Source organism: Chelonia mydas, chromosome 1 (genome assembly GCF_015237465.2).
Source record: "Chelonia mydas isolate rCheMyd1 chromosome 1, rCheMyd1.pri.v2, whole genome shotgun sequence".
Classification (NCBI taxonomy): domain Eukaryota; kingdom Metazoa; phylum Chordata; order Testudines; family Cheloniidae; genus Chelonia; species Chelonia mydas.
Window position 1 is genome coordinate 211,782,496 of NC_057849.1, and position 17,694 is coordinate 211,800,189.

A 17,694-nucleotide genomic window follows, 5' to 3' on the forward strand; every position below is an offset into this window, starting at 1 on the left:
GGTCAGGTGCCAGCCAGGTTACCTGAGCTTCTTAACCCTTTACAGGTAAAAGGACTTTGCCTCTGTCCGGGAGGGATTTTATAGCACTGAATACAGAAAGGTGGTTACTCTTCCCTTTAAATTTATGACAAGGGCATTCCACAATTAACAGCTCCCCTCATTGTTGCCTTAAGGAGCCATGTCTTTGTTATTTTTATGTTTCCTGTTTGCTTCCCCTCCAATGGCCTCCTTTGTTTTTCCCTGTGCAGTCTGGCAGGATAATATCAAACAGCTAAACTGAGGTATATGTGGCATTCATAAGAAATAATACACAGAAGTCCCTCCTTTGCCACACCTGGCATGTAGCTTATTTCTCTATTCAGTGGAAAGCCTCTTCTCATTACCATTAATTCCCATCATTATTTCAGAGCTCCCTGCCCTGCCTGGAGATGACCCAGGGGACGGTTATGATGATGCCAGAGAAATTTCTGACCCTGAAGACGACCCTGGTTCTGGACCGAGTGCCCAGGAAGTCACGGGGGCCCATGGGGAAAGTGTCAGGAACAGGGATTCACGGACAGGTGAGTGGAGTGTGGAGAAGTCACCGGGAAGAGCCTTTACTGGCCACTAGAGGTCACTGTCACTGATCTGAAATAGAGTTATTGGTGAACTCTCAGCTGTGTCCCCTCCCTGACCTCTGCTAAACAGAGTTAAATGGATTGAAATCAAGACAGAGAGAAGATTTCCTAGATAAGGTCCCTGATCCTACAAATACTAGATCCCATCTGTCAGTCTACTCACATGAATACTCTCTCTGACTTCAGTGGGACTGTCCAAATCATCAGTTACAAGGGTCCATTAGGCAGGATCAGGGCCAAAGTGCCCTTCCCCAAACCAGATGTCAGTGCCCTGGATGGTAATGGAAAGAGCAGGTCCCTGGGGTGGGGTTAGTTAGCGGCCTGGCTTTGAAATTCCTCTCTTCAATCTGTAAATGTCCCCATTAGCACAGGATCAGAGCTGGAACCCAGGACTGCGCTCCCACTTTGCACCTCAAAGGAAACTGGGTTGGGATGAAATGTGCATTTCTTTGGTCTTGATGGGAATAACGTGTGAATGAGCATTGTGTGGGTGGGTGAGATCTGTGATGTCCAGGCAAGTCCCATGGGCTAGGGTCCCCACCCTGCTCCAGCCACCGGTGTCTGCTGGCGTGCGGTCCCTTAGGGACTATATCAGCTGTCAGGAGTTACAGCAGCTCCCAGTGGCCTATCAGGGAGTCATCACCAGCTCACTGCCATCCCCACACTTCTCCTGCACCAGGGAGGTCTCAGAAGAGAGAGAATCCGCTCCCACATGTTTTCTTTGAAGAACAGAGAGAGAGATAATGGTTTAAACATGTCAGAGGCCCACTAAGAGGAACTGTGGGTGGGGGCTGATTCACAGCCCATGCTATATGTTGCCCATCCATTATGTGAGTGCACATGGGTGGAGAATGAATACGTTGACTGTAATGTGTCTTGCTTGCTATTTTCAGGCTGGAGTCTGCACTCGCTAAGAAGTGAAGGGTCCTCTGGGGCTGAGAGGGACGCCCTGTCCCCACCTCCTCATGACCCAGGTTATGATGACGTTGATGATGGCGTCTCTGGGACATCAATATAAGAATGGCTGGGTTGAGATCAAATATCCTGTGAGGATGTAAATGCTGTATGGTTAGACTCTTCCTGTCCCAAATGCTCATTGACCCATCGGGGTAGTGGAGACAATCCCTACCTGGGAACTGCTTCAATTAGCTTTTTGATTTCAGTTTTGTTTAGATGCAAGAAATAAGTCTGACTGAGACAGGGGCTGTGATTTCCCCTCTAATTTCCCATTGATCAGACAGTCTGGAACTTCCCTGCTTTTTTGTCCCTAACACTTCTTCATTGTGAATTTTTGCTTTTTCTTATTAAACCCTTTTTGAAGATCTGTTCCTGGGCTGATGTTTCTCTCATGAGGTGTGTTGGGTGGCTCCATGTGGACCAGCAGGGAGAGAGATGGAGACTGATGTGACGGGTTCGGTCACAGAGACCCGCTTGGTACTGTCACCTGATGTGCTGAGACTACCTCTGAGCCCGTTTTCCCTGCCAGTTTGGGACTCCAGAACCCAGCAACAAAATATTCCTAACTCCAGAGAGTGCCCTAACCCCCAATCCAGACTCCAGACTTTCCTCTGAAATCCAGGAGTATAAATGGGAGGTTATTTACAGGTATCTTAATGAGCACACACACACACACGATTAGACAGTGACAAGATGCCCCTAATCTCTTCTCTTCCCTACAAATTCTGATACTATGCCATTCACTGTGGCATCAGAGCTTCGGATAGAGATGCATGAAGTGACATGATTTTCTTTCATCCCATGTGGGTCGTTCTCCATCCTTCCCTCTAGGGAAAAAGTGCATATGGATTCTTATGGAGGTTTATTTTATGACATGCTATGAGCTTATGCTACTGAAGGCAGATTTCAGAAGCTCACTTTCAAGTGGAACAGAAAAAGGGTTCAGGTGATTTTGTGATCCTGTTAGATCCAGAGTCTCGGATCAACCACCAAAAAAAGTGTCTCCTGAACAAATGAGCTTCCCCTGGCAGGAGACAGCTCCACTGTGCCTGAGGGACAATGCTGATCAATGCAGTCCTGGAATGGGAAGGAATCTTTCATTTGTCAAAGGCCCAAATGCTGAAGACTCAGATCCTCAGAGGCATTTAAACCCCCTAATGTCCATTGATTTCAATGGAGCTTAAATACCTCTACAGATCTCGGCCTTAGTGGCTTGAAGATAAAGACTGAGACCTTCCATGAAACATGATATTCTAAGCGAAGGTTGAAATGCTTTGTTTCGATAAGGTTAGATTTGCTCACCTTTGTTTAAAGGAAGGCATCTTTGTACCATTTTGACTCTTATGTTGCATGGTGCATTGTGGGTGTGGCACATGGTGGCAGTGTGTGATGGTATCCACGTGTGGTGGTGTGTGTTATGTGATTTGTACAGAGTGGTGTGGTGGTTGGGTATTGCATGTGATCGGTGTGTATATTATGTCGGAGGAGTGATGCGTTGGAGTTGTATGTTGTTTATGTGCTTGGGTGGGGTGTGAATGATGTGTGGTAAAGGATTGTGTTGGGCATGTGGATGTGATTGTGGATGTGATGTGTGGGTGCTATGGTACAATTTAAAAGTCCAAAAAGATAAAGTCAAAATGAAACATTTTAATAATTTCCTCTCAGAAACGTTCACAAATCTATACTTCCGTACAGAATGTTTTGATTTTGTGGAATCAGCATTTTCTGATGGAAAAAATATTCCAATAAGAAAAAATGCAACTATCTCTCCTGGTTCTCTTTCTAAAAGATACGCTTTAGGTCAACCAAAACTGTGGGCTTGATGTAGGAATTCCTGTGTGAACTCTGTGTGTTATTCAGGAGGTCAGATGAGCTGATCATAATGGTCCCTTCTAAGCCTGTGAAAGTCAAATATGAATCCCTGATGTGAGATACATAGCTAGATCCACCCCCTTCCAACAATCCAGGGAACCCTACAACACCCTCCACCAAAATAGTCAGACAACTGTAGCAGTGTCACTCATGAAAGAGCAAGCAAATGGCAGAAGTCTGCAGGAGATTAAAACAGCCCTACTGGGTTTTGTTACAGTATGATCATGTCTACTCCCTGAGGGTAATAGAAAGGGGATGTACTGGAAGCAAAAAACATACAGAGGTAAATAAGCATCCTGGCTGAGTTCTACAATATCTAGCAACTGTACCCAGGACCGGATTAACTTTTGTGGGCCCTGCACCAAACATATTTGTGGGCCCCCCCCTGGGGAATGAAGAGGCCAGGGGCAAGAGCACAGCTGGGGAGGGTGGATTTGATTTAAATCACGAGTCAGGAAGACTCAATTTAATCATGGTTTTCCACATAAAAGTGTATTCTTGTTGTTTGTTATAACCTTAATACATATTCTTCACACTCAGAGATAGGTGTAGGTTTCATTTTAGAAGGTACACAGCGATAACATTTTTAAACCGTGATTATTTTGAAAACTTTTCAGATTAGTTTTACAGCTATATCAGAAAGTAAATGAGTGTTTGGTTATTTCATTTCCCAAAGGTAACTGAAGCAGATATTTATGAAGTTATTGGGAGGTGAACTATCATTAATATTTGGAGGATTTTCTTGCCAGGCTGTATTAGGAGGAGAACATCACCAGACAGATATTAAATTGTTTTATTTAACTAAAACAACAACGTTAAGTAAGTATTCTGGATATTTTTCTTCAACAGCAAACAGAATAGTTTAACAAAAAAGCAGATGTCCCTCAGCTTTATCTCCAGACTTCTTTTCCTTGTCCAGATCTATTCCGCCACCAACAATCTTCTATTCATTGAACTTTTGGAAACTTTGCACTTTTAGAGAGAGGTTAGGGATTGACTCTGTATACACAAATTTGCAGAGGGACAATAGGGTTTAGGTCTGTTATTTCTCATCTCTATATATTATTTATTTATTTATTTAAAACATTTTTGCTGTTAACAAGAATGTTATCTCTGGAGACACAAATCCAGTCTGAGAACTGCAAAACTCAGCATCTCTGATGCTATCTTCTAGACTGAGCACTAAGTCCCATTGCGTAGATAGAAAAATTAACCTAAATAATCTATACAGAAGCCTGTGGACCCCCATAAGATTGGGTCCCTAATCATGAACTATTAGAACTTATTTACAAAACTTTTCTTAAACATTACATGAATATATTGTCTCATACTATAGAATTAAAATTTATAATCCCAATTCCACGATGAGATATAATGTACCTTAATTAAAACTATCTTTAGATATCTTTTCCTCAAAAATCCAATTAAAACAAAAAAAATCTGATTATTTGATTTTTTAAAAAAAAAGTCATTGATTTTTATCCACCCTGACAGTTGGGCAGGGCGGGGGGAGGATTGGTCCCCAGCTGGAGCGAGGCAGGGACCAGGGGCAAGATGAGCACAGCGGGGCATGTGGGGAGGATTAGTCCCTGTTATCGCAATTATCGGAGACACAAGGTCAGTCTCCCTGGTGGTGGAACTGGCAGCGGCGTATTATCGCCAAGGCCGACAAATTTGCAGGGGCGGCAAATTTATAACAGCAGCATTTTTGTAATCGCGGCATCAGTGACACCGCGATTCTACCAATCACAGCGCGTATTGAAACCACCAATGACAGCGCGACGCCATTTAGTAAACGTACTCGCGAGAATCCTAAACTGCAGCGGACCCCCGCTTGAACGCGGGGTTTTGGATCCATGCGCGGTCCCGCGCTGTAAGCGAAATTGCACTATACAGACGCGCGTTCAAGCGAGGGTCCGCTGTACTTATCATTTTATTTATAAGAAAACTTGTAAATGTTCAATTATTTTAATGATATTTAGATTCATTTTAGTTCAAACAGATTTGTAAAAAAACTAAAACAAGTTCATATGGGGCCAGAGGCGGCCATTCTTTCAGGGCCTCGGGGCGGCAAAATCATTAATCCGCCACTGGGAACTGGGTATCAGAAGTGGGCCCCCTGCTCTCCTGCCCCCAACAGAATGTGTTGCCCACCTTGCATGGATGGCATGCGCAGGCTGTCTGTTCCAGGCGCACACAGCTGTTCACTGACCACCCAACTGCAGAGTTTTCCAGGGCCTGCTCTGGCTGCAGGACGTGGGACCCTGGCGAACAGTGCAGCCCCAGAGCTGAAGTTTGTACTTGTAGAGCGGATGCTGCAGTGGGCTGTGTGCTGGTACTGGAGGTGGCTATTGAGCCCAGTGGCCACCAGGTCTATCAGCTGCTCCAACGTAACCGGTCCTGGTCCCTATTCCTCTGGTCATGCTTGAGGAATTGGGGCCAGCATTCTCTCCTCCCACTGTGCATCCCATTCCTCCTTCGCCTTCTAGTACCCCAGGGGTCATCAGTCTTCCAGTGCACAGAGATAAACATTTCCTCTCTGACCCTCTCCCTTTTCCCCTGCTGACGGAGGGTCCTGTCCCAAAGAACCTGAGGGGGAGGGTTGGTCCAGCTGAGGTGGAAGTGCTGGCCAAGAGATGAAAGAGCATATGCTTTTTCTGTCCATGGGGGGAGGGCGGGAATCCCTCATTTTACATTTTGCATCAAGCCAATGGCACAGGTTGGTCCTTTTATCACCTTGGTATGCTCTGATTCCATCTTTATTCACTGGCCGGCTGAGAAGCTCCCGCTAACCATGTTCCCAACCCACAGACCCACTATGGGAGGAATTGCAGATTAAATTCATCCAAAAAAAGAAAATGGTCAGTGATGCAACCCCATGCTCTAGGTGTCTCTAAACCTCTGAATGTCAAAAGTTGACACTAGATGACAAGGGATGGATCACTCGATAAATTGCTGCGTTGTGTTTCATTCCCTCTGAAGCATCTGGCATTGGCCACTGTTGGAAGACAGGATACTGGGCTAGATGGACCACTGGTCTGACCCCGTATGGCCGTTCTTTTGTTCTCTGTCTCTGACTCTAGCAAACTACCTTAATGACTACCTAACCGGCTGAGTATGTGGTAAAGAGAAGACTCCAACTCAGCTATTTGCTTGCAGTCTCTGGCTGAAGGGCCTTCGGGTGTGAGGGTTGAGTATCAATTATTTGTTTTTCATGTTTATATTAAAATATTTGTAAAATAGGGAAGATGTGTCCTGACCAGTGGAACTGGAGTCGGAGGGCCCGTGTTCCCTGTGGAGACTGTTACTGACATGACACCAGGGGAATAAGGAACATGGGGAATAAGGCTGGAAGCAACCCAGCCACATGGACAGAGCAGTGCACAGGGTTCAATGAAGTGTCATTTGTTCAATGTGACCAGCATTCAGCTTCACACTCTGCGAATGAAACAATGTGGGAATCCTATGAGGGGCCTGGCACCAGTATTGGTTTTAACATGATTTCAGGCTGGGGAAGCCTTGCAGGCTGTTCATCTGCTTGAGGTCCCAGAGCGGAAGAGGGGGCTACGTTTCCAGGCCAGTGAAGGGATTCCATCTATCTACGGCAAGGAGATATTTTGGCTTCGGATGCCTGAACAGAGTATCAATGAATAGGGAGGTTTAGTAAGCGAGAGGGGCAGCTGTTGCAATTTTGCCTTGCCTGGGAACCTGACCGGCCAGACATGGGGGAAAATTAGGGCAACCGTTACCAGGATGCTGGACTAGGGTGCAGAGGCTTCCTAACAACAGAGCAGATTCTCCCTCCTTCTCTCTTCCCATGCAGCCAGGACATTATGACACAAATGCACAGAACCAGAAGTTTAAACACTGAGGTCCAGAAGGAGCTATATCACTTAATCTGGCCCTGGGCTTCATAATTCCTGTGTCTGGGGTGATGCTTTCATGCCAGTAAAGGTATAAATCTATAGAATTACATTGGAGTGACTGTGTTACCAGGGAGAGCATGTTAGGTCTGTACCCCTTTAACAGGGAAGAATTGCAAGGGTAGTTAGACAGAGTCACTCGTCGTATGTTTAGATTTTTTTCCTCCACTTGGAATCCATCTTGGGTCAGACCTGGGGAAGAAGGGGAGGAAATGGCTGACAGGGCAATTTTGTGGCTTACACCTTCAGCCAAAGCTAATCCCATCCTGTTGCTTTCAATATCCCACAAAGCAATAATTTTATTGCTCACCACTCTACAACCAAGATGCTGAACAAGACACAGTGCTCAGGTTTCAGATGTACATGGTGTTCGATTAGGTTTGTGCACCCTGGTTTAGTAGTAAGGATGTCCATGTAACAGTTAGGATAACCTCACTGGCACCTGACCAAAATGACCAATGAGGAGACAAGATACTTTCAAAAGCTGGGAAGAGGGAGAACATCAAAGGGTCTGTGTCTGTCTGGGTGAGGCTTTTGCCTGGGACAGAACAGGAATGGAGTCTTAGAACTTAGTAAGTAATCTAGCTAGATATGCATTAGATTATGATTTCTTTAAATGGCTGAGAAAATAAGTTGTGCTGAATAGAATGAATATTCCTGTCTGTGTGTCTTTTTGTAACCTAAAGTTTTGCCTAGAGGGATTCTCTATGTTTTGAATCTAATTACCCTGTAAGGTATTTACCATCCTGATCTTACAGAGGTGATTGTGAGCAACAAATACAGGGGCATTTTGTCACAATTTGGGATTCTCTAGTTACACATTTTTGCAACATCTCCTTGAATGGATGGTTAAGCTGCTCTATCAGGCCATCTGTTTGCGTGTAACAGAGGTTTTAACCAACTGAAATTTCAGGAAAACTCAGACCTTGTGTGTTAACTGGGATGTAAAGGCTTTGCCTTGACCTGTCAGGAGCATTGCTGGAAATCCTATTCTAGCGAATACTTGCATTAATTGGGTAGCTATTGTCCGTGACGTTGCTGAGCACAGAGCTACTGCTTCAGGGTACCAATTGCCATAATCAACAATCACCAGAATAAACCAACAGTGGCTTGAGTTGGGTCCAGTGACCCCATGCGGTCTACCCCAATACTGTGAAAAGGTCTGCTCACCAATGGAAGAGGACTGAGGGGGCCCTATGGGCTGGCTGGGGGCCACCACTTGGCATTCTGGAAAGGAAGCACAATGACCTTTGATGTCACCATAAACCCCTTGCAAAAACAACTGGGCCTGTATCTTCTTTGGGGTCTTCTCCGCTCCCATGTGACCAGACCACAGTACATCTTGGGCCAGTTTTAACTCCTGGTTCTGATAAAATTTTGGGATCAGGAGTTGTGTTTGGTGGGCCCCATTTTTTTTTCTCACATCACCCTCACAAAGAGATCCGCTTTGAGTTCAAAATGGGAGTACTGGGCATAATTGTCAGGATCAACCAGCACCGCATTTGCCCTAGTCAACCGGCCACGTAGCCGGCTGAAGACTAGATCCTCCCTTTGATTTGGATGCAGTTGGGCCCCTCCTCTAAGACGCGTGGGTTGTCCCTAGGAGGAGGCTGTTCCTGTGGCTTCTCCGTAGGGAGCTCCAAACTACACTGCACCGCGACCCTATGGGCTTGACACTGTTCCCAGCAGGACTTTGGTTTGAAACTGGACAGCTCGGGGCTGGAAAAGGGGAAAATTTCTTTTAGCTTAATCGCTCCTTGGGTCCTCAGGTTGAGTGCCAACCCTGCCTTCCCAGCCACCCTCACACGACTGGTTACAGGTCTCCAGCCCTGCACCAATACTGTCAGGTAGGCTAGGTGTTGGGCCATGACCACCAATATTTTGCTCTCCTGCCCCTAGGATAGGGCCAAATGTCCCCATGAAAACATCTTACATGCACAGATGTCTAGAGACCTGTAGAGCTATTAACTGCTCTTGGAGGAACATCTGCCCCAATCTGTGTCAGACAAGCCCAGCACCTCATTCCCTTCCCTGTACCAGGGACTACATTGGCCTTCAGCCCAAGCAGTTCTCCACACATTTCTGAGGAACAGAAATAGCCACAGACACACTGTCTATAAGGGCAATCTTAGTGCCCAGGGCCATCTTGACCCAAAATGGAACAATCTAGGGACCCCCCACCCCCATCTTCTCAGCCGGGTCTCCTTCAGTGGTCGGCCCTCATTTGTTACAGCTGGCCCATTGTAAGGGCTTGGCCTGTGTTTCAGTCCCGAGGGATACCACAGGTGCACACTCTGGCCCAAAGTAGCCCCTCACAAGGGGTTTTCTGAGGCCTGAGGCCCCTTCCCCATTGGACCTGAACCATGGATGTTCGATTGCCCCGGTTTCCCCAGAGGCTCATTCTCTACTTCAGACTCAGGAAGTTCTCTACGAAGCAAACTGCCTACTTAGTGGCGACAAACCCATTCCTGGGGCTGTGCTGGGAGAACTCAGCAAAACTGTTCTCATGTCACCATTTCCATTGGCGAAGAAGTCTCTGATTTCAGCCAGAGAGAACACAAATCCCAGAGTTGTTGCTCTATTGCCCTCAGCTGGGAGGCCAGAGCCAATGGTTCATGCCAGGATGGCTGACAATAGCATCTTCACCAAGCCCTAGGCAGACTAGTATGGTAGCTTGAGTGTCCTATAGTCCTTTGCTGCCTCTATCCCTGGTGTACGACACGCTGGCTTGGCCTTTTCTGACATGTAGAGTTTAATCGTTGTGGCCATTCCTCCCGGGGCCACTGGTATTCCCCAGCCACCCACTCAAGAGTCTCCAGCAAAGCCTCAAGGACGTCTTCTAGCCCCATTTTGGCAAGGACTCCTCCCTCCCACACAGGTAACCACAGCCCCGCACCCACCTGGGGGCTCCAGTTCTCCAGGGTTAATAGGCAAAGCATAAACCGCTGCTGCTCCCTGCTTCTTTTGCTGGCACGGTTGTTGTAGCTGAAGCTGCTGGGTCACAATCTGCTGCAGCTGCTGCTGTTCTAGCTATTGGTGTTCACCCATCCATTTCAATGGGGCTTGAGGATCCATGGGTCTCCTGGGCTGTGGTGGAGAATGCAGCAACGCCTACGAGTCAGGTGGGCCTGTCCTCCAACTTGGACAAAACAACCAGCCTCACCCAACTCTTCTTTAGCCTCCTCTTCTACACAAAGACAAGGCATGTGGAAAAGTCACAGAAGTGATAGTCCTGACCTGGGCTGATACTGCAGGATCCTCTAATTTCCTCCCACCCCCCTCTCAGGGAGCCACAGGGACAGCCTGACCTGTTGTAGCCTTCTCCTGCTGCTGCTAATACCTTGTCAAAGTTCCTTCCCCACTCTGAACTCTAGGGTACAGATGTGGGGACCTGCATGAAAACCTGCTAAGCTTACTTTTACCAGCTTAGGTTAAAAGTTCCCCAAGGGACAAATTATTTTACCCTTTGCTCTTGGATTTCCACTGCCACCACCAAACTTTATCTGGGTTTACTGGGAAACATAGTTTGGACACGTCTTTCCCCCCCAAATCCTCCCAGCCCTTGCACCCCACTTTCTGGAGAAGGTTTGGTAAAAATCCTCACCAATTTGCATAGGTGACCACAGACCCAAACCCTTGGATCTTAGAACAATGAAAAAGCATTCAGTTTCCTTACAAGAAGACTTTTAATGGAAGTAAAAAGAAAAGAATCCCCTCTGTAAAATCAGGATGGTAGATACCTTACAGGGTAATTAGATTCAAAACATAGAGAATCCCTCTAGGCAAAACCTTAAGTTACAAAAAAGACACACAGACAGGAATATTCATTCTATTCAGTACAGCTATTTTCTCAGCCATTTAAAGAAATCATAATCTAACACATACCTCGCTCGATTACTTACTAAGTTTCTAAGGACTCCATTCCTGTTCTGTCTCCGGCAAAAAGCATCACACAGACTAGACCCAGACCCTTTGTTTTTCTCCCTCCACCCAGCTTTTGAAAGTATCTTGTCTCCTCATTGGTCATTTTGGTTAGGTGCCAGCGAGGTTACCTTTAGCTTCTTAACCCTTTACAGGTGAGAGGATTTTTCCTCTGGCCAGGAGGGATTTTAAAGGGGTTTACCCTTCCCTTTATATTCTATAAATATATTTATATTTATACAGCGGTACCCCAGTTTCATGTTGTACCCCAGGGATCCCTTCACCAGGAGTTGTCCATCCTTTATCTCCAATCGATTTGACATGAACACGGTCACCAGATTCTAGACATGGCTGTACTCGAACTGAATGACATCTGTTGCTAAAGTGTTCATAAGCTCTTTAGCCTTTTTATCCAAGTTTGGCTACTTTCTTCATGACTGGCCACTTTGGAGACAGATTCTTTTCCAAAGTTGGAACAGGAGTTCTGAGTTGTCTTCCCATCAGGATTTGTGCTGGACTATATCCAGTAGCGGCTATTGGTATAGATCTGTAATTCAGAAGAGCAAGGAATGGATCTTACTGCTGTAGGATATTCTTGGCTCTGTACAAATCTCTCAGCCTCTCTATTTGCTTGTGGGTAATGTGGGACACTAAGAATATGATCAAAATCATATTTCATTCAGAACAACTTAAATTCTGCTGCAGTGCTCTGTGGTCTGTTGTCTATCACTAGTTCTTCTGAAATACCAAAGTGAGCAAAAGTGCACTTCTGTTTCTCATAATACTGTGGCAGTTATGTCTTTCAAGTACATTCTTTCTATAGAGCTGGAAAAATAGTTCACAATGCCTGTGATGTCCTCTGAATTTGCATAAATCTGCAGTTAGTGTTTTCCAATGTCTCCCAGGTAGAGTGTTGTTATTAAAGGGTCTTTGTGTTGGGTTGATCTGTTAGTTCTATAGTGTTCACATGCAGATAATTTATTGTTTGTTCTTTCTGTCCACACTGACTGGTTGGCACGTTTGTGGCATTTAGTTAATCCTTAATATCCTTCATGGATGAGGTTTAGGATTTCTCCTCTGATTTCATTTGGAATTATGATACAATTGCCTTTAACCATGAGTTCATTTGACTCGCTATATTGTCCACGCTCCACGAATTAGTCTCTTGTCATTTCCGTAGTGTCCGTTAGATACTTGGGCCAGCCACCCCAATGAAACGTAGAACTTCCTGTAGTTGCGTATCTGCCCAGATTGCTGTTTGTAGCTGGTGTTGTCTTTTATCTGACACTGATCTGTATATGTCCACAGCATCTGTGTACACCTTTATGTCATCTTCGAGCTCACAGGTAATTGAGTGTGATTCCAGGGTCTGTGACAGTGTCTGCTACTACCAGATTTCCCCAGGAACATATTTATCAATTGGGTTAAATTGCATTAACCTTATCAAAAGACATTAGCATCTGATCCAGGTTTTTCCCATTGATGAGGATTACAAGCAGTTTATGGTCTGTTTCAGAGTAACAGCCGTGTTAGTCTGTATTCGCAAAAAGAAAAGGAGTACTTGTGGCACCTTAGAGACTAACCAATTTATTTGAGCATGAGCTTTCGTGAGCTGTAGCTCACGAAAGCTCATGCTCAAATAAATTGGTTAGTCTCTAAGGTGCCACGAGTACTCCTTTTCTTTTTGCAGTTTATGGTCTGTTATCAGTGTAAATGAATCCAATCCACACTGATATCTGTAAAAGTTCTCATATGCCCATACATTCCCCAGGCACTCCTCTTCAATCTGTGCACATCGTTTTTCTGTGTCTATGAGGGCGCAAGAGCAAAATGCAACTGGCTTCCACTCAGAGCCATGTTGTTGCATCAATACACCACCCAGGCCAGACCTGCTTGCATCTGCATGGACCAGTATGGTTTGTTCACATCACAGTACTTGAGAACTGGAGCCATTTGGATAATTTATTTTATCCTTTTTCAAGGCAATTTCTTAATTTGGCCCCCATAGCCAAGATGTGTTGGACTTTAACAGTGGTAATTCAGTGGTTTTGTCATTGTAGAAAGGTCTTGTAGGTATCCACCAGGTAATTTACCATCCCCAGTACATGTCTCAGTTCTGTTACATTTGCTGGTGCATTCAATTCTCAAATTGGACTGATTCCATCTTTGTTTAGTGTCTGTCCCAAAAACTTGATTTGGGATAGGAAGAAAATGCATTGTTCCTTGTTTGGCTTCAGTTAAGACTGAGTGATTAGGCTTTGGACTTCACTGAGGGCTTTGCTGTTTCCTCTGGGGAGGAAGTCATGAAGTGTTCAGAGGATATATTTTTTCTCTCACAACTGCTTCATTACATTTTTTAAGATCACACAGATTCGTATTTTTCCCATTTTGTCTTTCTAACTGACACTATTGGGGAACACCATGCTTTTGGAGATCTTCTTGGGTATGTCATTCGGCTCCATTCTCTTTGACTAGTTTCCACTTTATGAAGTAACCAGATAGGAATCCTACAGGGTGTATATACACTTATACATGTTCAGTATTGTTTTTTAAGGTTATTTGTACTGGATCCCCTTTCAGAAGTCCAATATCACCAAATATTCCATCAAGTTCTTCCACCTTTCTCACTAGGCCCATCGTGGCTGCCATGCTGGGGCTGAGAAAGCTGTTGGTCTGATTTCCTTTGATAACATGCATCTGAATTCACAGCTTTTGGGCTTATTTACAATACAAAATTAAACTGACTTAAGTTAGGTCGACCTACAGCCACTGTAGTAATTGAAGTGTCTGTTGGTGTCTACACTACCCTCTTTTTGCCAGTGATGTGTGTCCTCACCAGAAGCGCTTGCACTGAGTGAAGTGGGGCATTGTGAGGCACTGACAGCCACAGTGTGAGGCACTGACAGCCACACAGAGCTCACAGACAGAGCTCCCCCTGCCACCATCCTTAGGCTGATTTTCTGTGAGCCAAGCACAAGGTTCAATTCCACAGCAGGGAGCCTACCAGCAGTTAAATTGACATTCTTGTCGTTGTAATGGCTGCTATTAGTTGACCTTTGGTCTCCAGCTCCAGTTATCAGCCCCGGTGGGGCTCACAGCTGGAGCCACCTCTCTGCCCCAGGGCTGATAGACTGAGCTGTCAGGCCCATGCAGTGTTCAGAGCTGGAGGTCAGGGAACTCACCTCACAGGCATGGGGCTCAGGTTCTAGCCCCCACTCTACCGGATGCAGAGAAGGTATTTGAGTTCAGATCTCCTGCACTACAGGCAAGTGTGCTGGTGTGAATTCTTCTCATTTTGAAGCTGTTTCACTTGTAATAAATAACTTTAACAGAAGTGAAGAGAAAAGCTGAGTATGCTCAAAATGGACACACCAGTGTGCCATCTTGGGCCTAGGAGTTAGAGAAGGAACTGAGGGCGGTTTGCCCCACACACTCCTAGCCTCAGTGTCTGCCATGAGGAGGCACAGGGAACATGCGTGGGCCAAACGGAAATCTCCAATCAAGGCCTCGAGAGATGTATGTGCACCTGGAGTGGAGCAACCATAGGACATTACTTGAAGAAGGACTGTCAGGTATTTCATGGTTTTGGGGTTGTGGGGGGGGCATTGCCCCTCCCAACAGAGGTGAGGCATGGAGGGGCTGTGGGGTCATGTGGCACCCCCTCATTTATGCGAACATTGAGCTGCCCTGCTCGGCCTGCTGGGAGGGGGAGGTGCCGCACTGCATTGCTCTTTCCTTCCCACACTGTGACCTTCTCTTTCTTCAGCATGTTTCCTGCTCCCTCAGCCCCCTCTCCCTGCAACTGGGCCCAGGAGGAGACAGGGTGGGGGAGGAATGGAGCTGCTTTTCATGCTGCTGCCTCCTGGAACCTAGTGCCCTCCAGTTTCCTGTACAAGGTGAGTGCCCATACGGGAGCAGGACAAGGGGGTGGATCTGGGGGAAGGGGATGGGGTTGTGGAAGAGACAGTAGGGTAAGGGGGTGAGATAGGGCAGGGGAACAGATAGGGTGTGAGGCGGGGGATGGGATGGGGCAGAGGACAGTGGGTAGGGGAAGGGGGATGGGATGGGAAAGAGAAAGGGAAATGGGAATGAAGGTGGGGGAAGCATATGTTGTGCCCACAGCCCCAGCCCCAGCCCCAGCTGGGAGGCGGTTGCAGCAGCACCAGAAGGCACCAGATCAGCACCATCACTGCAGCAGTTGGTGTTGGGGTGGCTGCAGCGCCTATGCTCAGGTGACCACAGCAGACAGCAGCAGCTGGGGCTCCCCTGTTATGCCGGCCCAACCCCCTCAGCACCAGCAGCCCAGGTACCACTCCAGGCAGGGGGGGAGAGCCAGTCAGCCAAGGCAACTGGGTTCAGTGTGTGTGTGTGTGTGTGTATGCATATGTGCACTTTGCCCCCTCCCCCCGCACATCTAGCAATCAGACTACAGCTATGCATAGAGGGAAAGTGAGTAGGTAGATGAGCCAGAAGTTATGGGCGCAGGAAATTCTGGGAATGGCATTGGAGGATTATCGAAACGTGAGGCCAGGTCCATGCTTTTGCTGTCCCCACACTGCAAAGTGGGCAGGTAAGGGGGTAGGTCAAGTATTAACATATGCTTCGCCCCATGCCACCAGCCAAGCACTCCGGCATGGATTCAGGGCCCTACATATGTGTTTAAGGGCTTTGAGTGTGGATGGTAGTGGTGGTTCGACAACACCACATGGCACAACTTGTGGCAAGTCTGCAGTGTAGACACACCCTTAGGCCTTGCAACGCTGGGTGGAGAAACACCTAAATCCCTTTATAAATCTGGGCCCAAAGGCCACTCATTGTCCACTATTGGTTTTCAGCTGTTCACAAGCTGTTCTGAGCCATCCTACTGAAAGGTCATCAATCTAACAATCTACACAACTTAAGTTCCTTCAGCGAGCTGGGAATGCAGCAGATCTTGCTGAACATTAGTTATAAACAAAAAATGGTAGGAGTTTTGGCTTTTGAAGACTTGGCTCACCTGCACCAGGACATAAACATGTATTAGGTATTCCTAAGTATTCAACAGATGCTTTGGATGAACAACTCTTAGCATATGGAATGTTTCCCAACTGTTCACGTTGAGTTTTGTATTCACTATTTGTGGTGTGTGACCGGTCCCAGAGTAACACGTCTGCTCCTTGACTCGATGAATGCAACTTTTAGAGAACAATACAAGATGAAAAGTGAAGAATGACCAAATAATGAATTTCTGATACAAATTCATGAAACATCTGGGATTTGGAAACTATTTAGAAGAGTCCCAGGCAGTCATCTGAATAGTCTGACCTCATGAACAGCAGCTACTGGAATGAGAGAAGTTGGAGAATATTTGTAAATCTTTTTCATTAGTCAACCAGTTCTACTCTGAAGCCTCCATTTGGAGAAATTAAGGTCACACGAGGTCACCAGTTCTACTGAATCAAATTTATCCAAGAGAATTGCCAAAACCAAGAATTCATAACAAGAGCTGACCACAGGGAGCCACATCCAGCCATGCGGGGGATGGTCGTCGTCTTGTGTGTATTGCTGGTGGGGTGCAGAGCAACACCTGTGCTCCAGACTACAGTTAACATTGCCTGGGCATTTCCACTTTAAAGGGATCCTTTCCACCTCTTTGTAACTTTTTGTCTTTAAGGCGGAAATTTTCTAACCTAGACGCTCCTTAAGGTGATTAAAGAAAAAAATCAGCCAAAACAGGCCAGACATTTGTAAACACAAAGAAAAAAATACACTTTTTACCATTATTAAAACAAAACAAATCACACCTAACACTGAACAGCGAAAGCATCTCTGGGGTTTGGTGCAGAAACTAGAAATTTAGCAGAGTTGTTGCAGATGCGCTGTTAGCACAGAGACAAGCTTTTAGGGATTTGGCCTAGTCATAAGAGTTTTTTTTTTAAAAATGGACTTTGTTAATGGCGTATTAATGTGCACGAGAAGCATAGAATTGTAGAATATTAGGGTTGGAAGAGACCTCAGGAGGTCATCTAGTCCAATCCCCTGCTCAAAGCAGGACCAACACCAACTAAATCATCCAACCAAGTCTTTGTCAAGCCGGGCTTAAAAACTTCTAAGGATGGAGATTCTGCCACCTCCCTAGGTAACCCATTCCAGTGCTTCACCACCCTCCTAGTGAAATAGTGTTTCCTAATATCCAACCTAGACTCCCGCACTGCAACTTGAGACCATTACTCCTTGTTCTGTCATCTGCCGCCACTAAGAACAGCCGAGCTCCATCCTCTTTGGAACCCCCCTTCAGGTAGCTGAAGCTGCTATCAAATCCCCCCTTCACTCTTCTCTTCTTCAGACTAAACAAGCCCAGTTCCTCAGCCTCTCCTCATAAGTCATGTGCCCCAGCCCCTTAATCATTTTTGTTGCCCTCCGCT

At 46.1% G+C, this 17,694-nt stretch overlaps 1 protein-coding gene and 1 long non-coding RNA gene across 2 annotated transcripts in view; both read left to right on the forward strand.

Annotated features, from left to right (window-relative positions):
• Positions 1-17,694, forward strand: part of LOC102941373 (scavenger receptor cysteine-rich type 1 protein M130) — a 1,272,625-nt gene that overhangs the window by 446,684 nt on the left and 808,247 nt on the right. The window lies entirely within an intron of this gene.
• LOC119567371 lies at positions 19-1,941 on the forward strand. The gene is made up of 2 exons (XR_005227387.2): positions 19-560; positions 1,511-1,941. It is a non-coding gene; the product is annotated as an uncharacterized LOC119567371 (long non-coding RNA).